The sequence below is a fragment of the Chionomys nivalis genome, chromosome 14, assembly GCF_950005125.1.
Source record: "Chionomys nivalis chromosome 14, mChiNiv1.1, whole genome shotgun sequence".
Lineage (NCBI taxonomy): Eukaryota > Metazoa > Chordata > Mammalia > Rodentia > Cricetidae > Chionomys > Chionomys nivalis.
The window spans coordinates 60,182,136-60,190,990 of NC_080099.1; positions in this window are offsets into that span (position 1 = coordinate 60,182,136).

Below are 8,855 nucleotides of genomic sequence, written 5' to 3' on the forward strand. Positions count from 1 at the left end.
AAACATCATCATCTCTCTTTTTTAAAAAAAAGTAACCAGTCTTATTTGTATGTACGTATGTGTGTGCGTGCACAGGTGTAAGTGTATATGCAGGTGGGAGCATGCAGGTGTGAATGTGTGTGCAAGTGGGGTCCTTCAGGTGGCAGTGTGTGTGCATGCGCACATGTGGAGGCCAGAGGTCAAACTTGGATGTCATTCCTTGGTTTCCATCCATGCTTCCTTATGATGAGGGTCTCTCGCTGGCCCTGGACTCACCAGTCAAGCTAGACCGTCTGGCCAGTGAGCTCAGAGATCTGCCAGCCTACATCTTCCCAGAACTGGAATTACACTGCACCCTGGTTTGTTTGTTTGAGATTCACTTGGTTTTGTGTATGTGCATATGTCTGTGTACATGAATGACATGTATGTGCATGTATGCTTGGAGGCCAGCTGGAGTTACAGGCAAATTGTAAGCTACTGGACTTGGGTGCTGGGACCGAACTCAGGTCCTCTGGAAGAGCAACAAGAGTTCTTAACTACTGAACCATCTCTGAAACATCTTGTTTTTTAAATGTATAGGCTGGGGACCAAACTTGGGTCCTTGCACATGCACAACCAACATTTTATTGGCGGAGACAGCCCCTAAAATATCATTTAAAAATCATTCCGAGATCAGTTATTTCCAACACACGAAACAGTATTTTCCACGGTGATTTTGCCAAGGTCTCTGTCTCCATTCCCCTTCTTGGCCACTAGGGTATGTATGTGAGCCACACTGTACCACTCACAAGACCACACCCCTTCCCAGGAGTGCACATAATCTAAACCAGCACAAGCAAATCTTACCCAACACGGTTCCAACCAGGAGCTGGGAAGAAGAGCCAGGTCCTATTTGTGGCAGAGCTGTTGGGGCCTCAGTCTAGTCCCACCAGCAGTCACAGCCCTGACTCAGCGATGGAGCTGGATTGACAGGGAGAGGCAGGAAGGGAGAGCAGAGGACAGAGCCCAGATGGCCTGATGCCATGCCTGGTGCTGCTTCCCATCAGCACTGGTGGATCCCAAAGTCCAGATCTGCAGCCAATAAAGTGACCACCTATTTATGTGAACTTGTAAATTCATCCATGATCCAAAGGTTTCTGAGTTTTATAACCCAGAGTCCAGTTTCAATTGCTTTGTTCCGCATCCTCTTCTCACTGTTCTGGCTTCCATCAGAATGCCTGTGACTAACCAGAAACACTCACACTTTCCTTAAAGTCAGCTACAATTTCTCAAGGCTCTGCCAGGCGGCAGTGGTTAAATGAATACAGTCCTAAAGCCCCTGTTAAATGCCAGTGCCAGCTGTCACTAGCTGGGAGATAAAAGCCTCCTGTATCACCTGGAGGAAGTGGCCTGTGTAGGAGAATCCTGTAGAACCATGTTCCTTCCTCTTGTGGGCTGTGACGAGGTTGGCATATCACAGTTTATAAATGTCACCCGTCATAGGATTCGAAGAGCATTAGTTCACGAAAGCATTCCAGCTATCAGGGTCCCTGGTCTTTAATGTGCCCTTCCTTCCCTGAACCTGCCTATACTGTCATTACAAATGATTCAAAAAGGTAAAACCCAAGGAAAGAATAACACAGAGGCAGCATCAGCCAAAAGAAGCCACTCAGAGGGAAACAAGGAGAAAATAGCCCGAGCGTGAGTTAGTGGTCTGGTGCTTGCCTTGAAGGCTTCATAAAACTCCAGTGCAGGCACCAGGAAAGGTGTGGCCCGCTAGGGGAAAACTGAGAGCTGGAAGATTGCAGTGTTGGTGTAAGTGCATAAACCCAGCATTCAGGAAGATTGGCGGGGGGAATCCCAAGTGCAAGGCTTGCATAGGACAGAGCAAGTCCTTGTCTAGAAAGAGAGGGTTGAAGGGGGCTAGAAACCTGGCACAGTGGCACACACCTGTAACCCAAGCGCTTGAGAGGCTGAGGCAACAGGATTGCGGTTTGTTAGAGGCTAGCCCGGGTAAGTCTTCAAGCAACAACAGTTAGAAAATAGCAGATCTCCTTGGAGTGGTGGAGTGTCTGAGTAGAGAAGGTCATTCCTCTTTTCTGATACTAAGCATCTGCTTTTTGTTTGCTCTGATCCTGGCCTGGAGGCTTGCTGGAATGATAAAAATGGATTTTGCTGAGAAGGCAGATGCCGCCTTCTCAGTGATGGCATAGCCTACATGATTCCAGGTAGAGACCCTGTCCATTGCTCTTGGGTTTGCCAGAATGGCACAGTCTGCATGGTTCTGGTAATGACCCTATCCATTGCTCCTGGGTTATCCAGGACGGCATAGTCTACGTGGTTTCTGGTAATGACTCTGTCCATTGCGCTTGAGTCTTCCAGGACTGTCTAAAATGAAAAATGTCACAATCCTAGATTTTCTGAGATTTACCAAGTCACAGTCATTCAGGCTGAGGACCCCCTGAGTTTCATTCAGGCTGAGGACCCCCTGAGTTTCTTTCAGGGAGAGGCCACCTTGGACCTAAGGGAGGTCACTCCAATAGGACCTGGGATGAGTTATAATTTTATTTTGCAATTATCAGAAAGGAGTCAGATATTAAATATTTTTATATAATCAGTAGAGTAAACCCAAAAAAAGCACACCACAGTAAAATACCAGAAAAAGAAAACACTTATTTTAAGCCAGCAGCCAGCTGCAGTAGGAGCACTTGTAACATCAGCTCTAGGAGGCAGAGACAGGAAGATGGTGAATCTAGGCTAGCCTGGGCTATGTAGCAATACCCTTTTTAAAACAAACAAACCAGATGGCTAAGCTAGCCCTGCATGTTATATAATTTGTGCATGCTCTAAATATAGATGTATAAGGGATGTACGCATAAGATTTCTTTTCAAATAAGCCCTCTTCCCAGCTTAGATGTCCTAAGCATGGCTATTGGAAATGTGTAATAAATTTAGTCATATAAAACATCCAAAAGGAAAACACTAACAAGTAAAATGCTGCCCCTTCTTGCCTTTTCTCCTCTGTCCATGTGGGAACTGGAGTTCCTAGGTTCTCTGAGTACTGTGCATGCAAATGTACAAGTGTGCAGGCAGCAGGAACGGCCTCAGGATACCCTTGTGGGAATGTCATCAGAATAGGGCCAGAAACTTGCTCATTTTATAGCATTAATATTCAATGGAGATCTTAAGGAAGTCAAAGACTTCCTCTTGCCCTGGGGAGCAAAAGCAAGCTGTACCCCTTCTTTCTAGGGCGCCACTGACAAACCAAAGTCCAAGTTTACAGAAGTCCTGCCTGGAAACTAACAATTTTATTAGGCTTGCGTAGATAAAAAGAGGTTTATTTACAAACCCATGGGAGAGCCACACCACTGATAAGTCTCACCCCAGCACTCACGACCACCTCCCCATAGCTGGAGGCCTCCACTTCAGTTAAGCTTCCACAGCCAACTCACTCGAGCACCTCCTGGGACCACAAGACCACGTCAAAAAGGGGCAAGATAATATGCAAATGATGGCAGGTGCAGGAGATAAGTTCTGAGTTACTGGTAAAGATCCAACGGCCCTGCTGCACCTTCTGCTCTGAGGGACGGCTCCAGCCAGCAAGCCGGATCTTGGAGGTCTCTGTGAGTAGGCACAGCTATTATGAAGATGGCAGCTCCTGTGCTCACAGGATGACATTCTACAATAGCAGGTAGAAGAAGAAACAAGGAAGACTGTAGGTCGAAGGCTGATCTTCCGATTGCCAGGTCAAGTAAGCCCCTTAGCAAAGCAAATGCCCATGGAAGGCCATCCTTGCAGTCTTCACCAGTCAGGCAGGTGCTTCACTTCTCTTCCTGTGTGGAGCCCCTCCCCATTATCCTGGCTTGGCTCTGCTCAATAAATGACCTTCACAAAGACTTCCACGTAAGTTCCATACAAGTTGTACTGAGAGGGGCCAGTCAGACAGACAGCCAACACAGCCAGACACAGAGAAAGCAGGAAAGTAGGATATAAAGAATGAAAAAAAGGTAAAAAGCCGAGGCAAAATATTGATGAAGAGAAATGGGTTAAATTAAGCTACGAGAGCTAGCAAGAAATGAGCATAAGCTAAGGCCAAGCATTCATAACTAATAATAAGTTCTGTGTAAGATTTGGGGGCCGGTGGTCCAAGAAAGCCTACTGAAGTTAACCACAGATTTATTAGATAACCCAGCAATTCTGCTCCCGACCATGGTGAATAAGAATCCTCACGAGCACCACACACACACACACACACAGAGAGAGAGAGAGAGAGAGAGAGAGAGAGAGAGAGAGAGAGAGAGAGCCGGACACGGTACATACTTGTAACCCAGAAGTTAAGAAGTGGAATTAGGAGGCTCAGGAACTACAGGCCATCCTCAGTTATGTAACAGTTTCTAGGCTGGGTGTGTGTGTCACCAAAAGGCAAAGAGACAAAAATATCTCTGAAACAATATACACACAAAATCTGATAACTTAGAGAAAATACACCAATTCCTTGAAAAACTTGTGAAATATATCATCTGGTTTGCTAACTTGAGAATAAATCTACAAGATTAAACCTTCCCTGAAATGAATGACTGGCCCACGTGTTCTCACGGGCTATCATACTATTTTTAAAGTCTACATGAGGAAGGGAAGGTAAAGGGCACTGGAACTGGGGAGGTGGGATATGCACAACATACAATATGCAGGTGCATAAAAATATTTTAAATTAAAATTTAAAGGAAGAAATTCTATATAATTCTACATAGATCTATATAACTCCCTATTGTACTTCCCAGTTTAATTTAAAAGACTCATCTAGATGCCCAAGCTGAACACCAATAGTTCAAAATCACAGACAGAAAATATCCCTGATGAATATTGGTGCTAAACTCCTGTGTTGTCGCACGGCCCATTATTATAATGGAGGCCATAGGAACCATGCATGTTGAAATCCGAGGGCCAAGCTGAGCCATACTTCCCAGGCCCTGAGAGAGTTAACCTTGCCCCTTGGTGGTGGCCACTGCAGCCTAAGAGTTGGCCCTGCCCTTCATGGTAGAGGAGACCCTACCCCATGCTCCAGAGAAATGGCCCCGCCCCTCACCATGGGCTTAGAAGAATTGGCTCCACCCCTTACCTGATACTCGCAGACCCAGCATCCCAGATTGACCAAATTCAGGGCTTTGAGTTGTCCCAATCCAACATCTACCCTATCTATGACCTGCCAGAATGCATGAAGGGACTGGTCCTGGGAACCATAGCCACACAATCTTCATGCCTCTGGGCGATAGCAGGATATCTGAAAGGAGTTTCAGGGAGGGTCCAGAACTGGTGGTGGACCAGAAGCCAGAGGCCTTGAACCAGATCAACAACTCGTCGCAATGAACGTTTACAAGTAAAGCTGAGTTGACAAAACGGTCTACCGCGTGACACACTGCAGCTCCAGGTGTCACCAAGATGAACCAAGAGGTGTTGGAGACAGGAGCTTAAAGTGGTTTTGTTGCTGTTGTAGTTAATCCATTTTGTTTGGTTGTTAATTAATATTTTTAAATTTTCTTTTGGGGGGAGGATGCTACAGGGCTGAGGGACAGATATGGAGGGGCTGGGACATGAGTGATTTGGTATGTGATGTGTAATTCCCAAACAATCAATTAAAAATTTTGTGTGGTGATATTTTGTTTGTGCTCTAACAAACAAAGCTTGTTAGACTGCAGAGCTAGCCATTAGTTAGCCACAGAGGCCAAGCAGTGGTGGCACACACCTTTCCTCCCAGCACCCGGGAGGAGGAAACAAGAACTGATATGGCTAGAGGAAGTGATAAGGCAGGGTGGAGGCAGGAGCTTGGCCCCTTTTTCACTGAGAATTTGCCGAGGTAAGAGGTGGTTGTGCCTTGCTCCTTTGTCTCTCTGATCTTTCAGCATTTACCCCCAATATTTGACTCTGGGTTTTTATTATTAAGACCAAATGTAATTCATGCTATAATTATGTTAAAGAAAAAAAATTTTAAAAGATGAATGCACAGGTAACCTTGCCCTACAGATAGATGACACCATAGTGAGAGATGAAAGACTAAAGGTTTTCCTGAATGGAGCAGGGCAGCAGGGCCACTTCCATCACCAGATTCAGAACAGCAGGGGGCTCTAGCCACTCCAATACGGCAAGAAAAATCAGACAGAGAAGGCATGCGCACAGAAATGAGCAATGCAGACAGAAAAGGCACGCAGACAGAAAAGGCATGCAGACAGAGAAGAGCAATGCAACACTGTCACCTGTCATTGCAAACATGATAGTATAGTGAGGTCACTGTGCACAGGCTCAACATACAAAAGTCAGTGGTCTCTCATCGTACCAGTAAAAATGTGTTGGGCGAAAAGCATCTCAGGGCCTGTAGGACAGAGAAAAGTCTGGCTAGAGTCTGAGGGAACTGAGTAAGGATGAGACAGCAAAAACTAGGTAGACGTACCTCCAGCCAGAGGGAGGGCTTGGCTGTCTCTCATTGGCTGGAGGAACCCCCACATCACAGGATGTCACTTAACCTATATAAGATGATGCTCACAGTAATAAACTGAGTTCCTGCTTGGACTTAACTCCCTATCATGTCTGATTGTCCTGCCCCGTGGGACTGCGGAATGGGCGGATAGCACACTCACCTTTCCCTGGGGAATAAGGAGGCTAAGGAAGCCTAGCACAAAGCAGGAAAGTTTGAGATCTTGAGTAATTTATAATTGCCTCACCAAAAAGGGACACGGAGCTGTAATTCTAATAGGACGTGTTCAGAATCTCTGCCAGGTTGTAATGATAGCAAAAGATGTGTACTTAAAAATACTCTAAGGGTAGACATACATGCCATGATCATAAAAAGACAACAGAGAAAAAATGCAAGTTCTCTCAACTTTTATAACCAGATTTTACATAATTATTGTCAAAATCCCAGCAATTTTTTTTTTCAGTTACAGACTACATTACTCTAAAATATATCTGGAAAGGAAAATGAATGAATATGATCAAAACCACATTAAGACATCAAATTGAGAAGAATTCATCTACCTTATTTTAAAACTCACTGTATAGCCACCATACAAATACTGTAGCCAAGCCTGTGGGATACTGACAGGCAATGTAGCAATTGCTGCTATGCAGTAATCAAGATTGTGGAGCCCATTTTGCAGAGGACCAGACACACACACATCAGCAAAGCAGAACAGACACTGAGTGACAGACCCAAACACTCAGCCATATGCAAGCAAGGTTGTCTTTCATCAGATGATGCTGAAAACCTGCTCTTGTGGAAAGAGAAAAATCTACCTCAACCTGACTTCTCAAAACCAACAAATAACAAATCACCACTCGTGCATAAAACACTAAAATGGTTAAGGGTTTTTGTTTTTTGTTTTTTTTTTTTTAATAGAAACTATTCACAGTTGACAGCCAGGCAGAGATCTTAAAATTCCTAGTCCAAAGCATAACCTATTCACTGGGAAATAAAAAGATAAATTGGGCTTCATCTAAACTTTTGTTTTGAAAATCCTGTCTTGGGTTTTTCTTGTTGTTGTTTGTTGAGACAAGGTCTCACTATGTAGCCCCATCTGGTCTAGAACTTTGCTATGTAATTCAGCTCCTCTTGCCTGTGCCTCCAGAGTTCTGAGATTTAAACCATGCCTACAACACTCCACATGAATCTATAAAGCAAAAATAAATAAATAAATAAATAAATAAATAAATAAAAGGGCTGAAGAAGTAGAGAAGGAACCAAACAAGAGAACACTGGTCCGGCATGTGTGAGGCCCCATATCTCGGGTCCCAGTGGGGGACAGAAGTGCCACTATGCCTGACTTGGAAAAATCCTTTCCCACAGCAATACCTGACAAAAGTAGACTGTATAGGCTATATAAAGACCTCCTACAATAGAACAACAACAGCAAAAATACAACTGAGCACAAGCAAAAAGAGACTTCATATGCAAGTGGCGAGAATAAAAACATGAACAGAAGGAAATGCAAACCAAAGTGATAACAGAACATGACCTCACGTACATGAGTGACGCTGAAATTAAAGAACAGAACAAATGGTGAAGACATTGGCCCCACGTTTGTCGGGACTAGAAGGGCAGGAAGGGTGAGCAGGTGGCTCACAAGCATAGAGAACTGAAACCGTTCTGTAGGTGATGGGCATACACACACCATGCTTTTCTAGAAGCCCAGAGATTATGCAACAACAAATGTGAACACATGACAGGACTGGGCTTCCTGCTGTAGAATATTACTTTAAAATGTGCTGCATTTGTTTGTGCTGTGGAACATTTGTTATAATGATGCAAAGATGTGTTGCATTCTTTAATGTTGCCTTTGCTTAACTCTGTGAAGCTGTGGTTTTTTTGCCTGTCTAAAACACCTGATTGGTCTAATAAAGAGCTGAATGGCCAATAGAAAGGTAGAAGACAGGATAAAAGGGGCTGGTGGACAGAGAGAATAAATGGGATAAAATGGGCTATTAGGAAGCAGAGAGAAGAAGGAACAAGAAAAGAAGGAAGAAGACTCCAGGGGTCAACTACACAGCAAACCATGGGGAGAGAAAGAAAGGTATACAGAAATAAATAAAAAATCCAAGAGGCAAAAAGTGGACTTTTATGGGATAATTTAAGTTAAGAAAAGCTGTCTAGAAACAAACCTAGCTAAGGCTGGGCATTCATAAAAAAGAATAAGACTCTGTGTGTGCTTATTTGGGAGCTGAGTGGAGAGCCTCCAGGGAGCCAAATGAGTTAAGAGTACAAAAACCAACAACTACAGCTGCCAAGGATAATGACGTAGCAATGTGGCTTTGATTGTCATAAGAGATGCCTCTGATTCAAGCTATTGATGGTGGGAAGGCTATGTTTATATGGGGAATTGTATATAAGAACTCTGCGTTGTCCACTA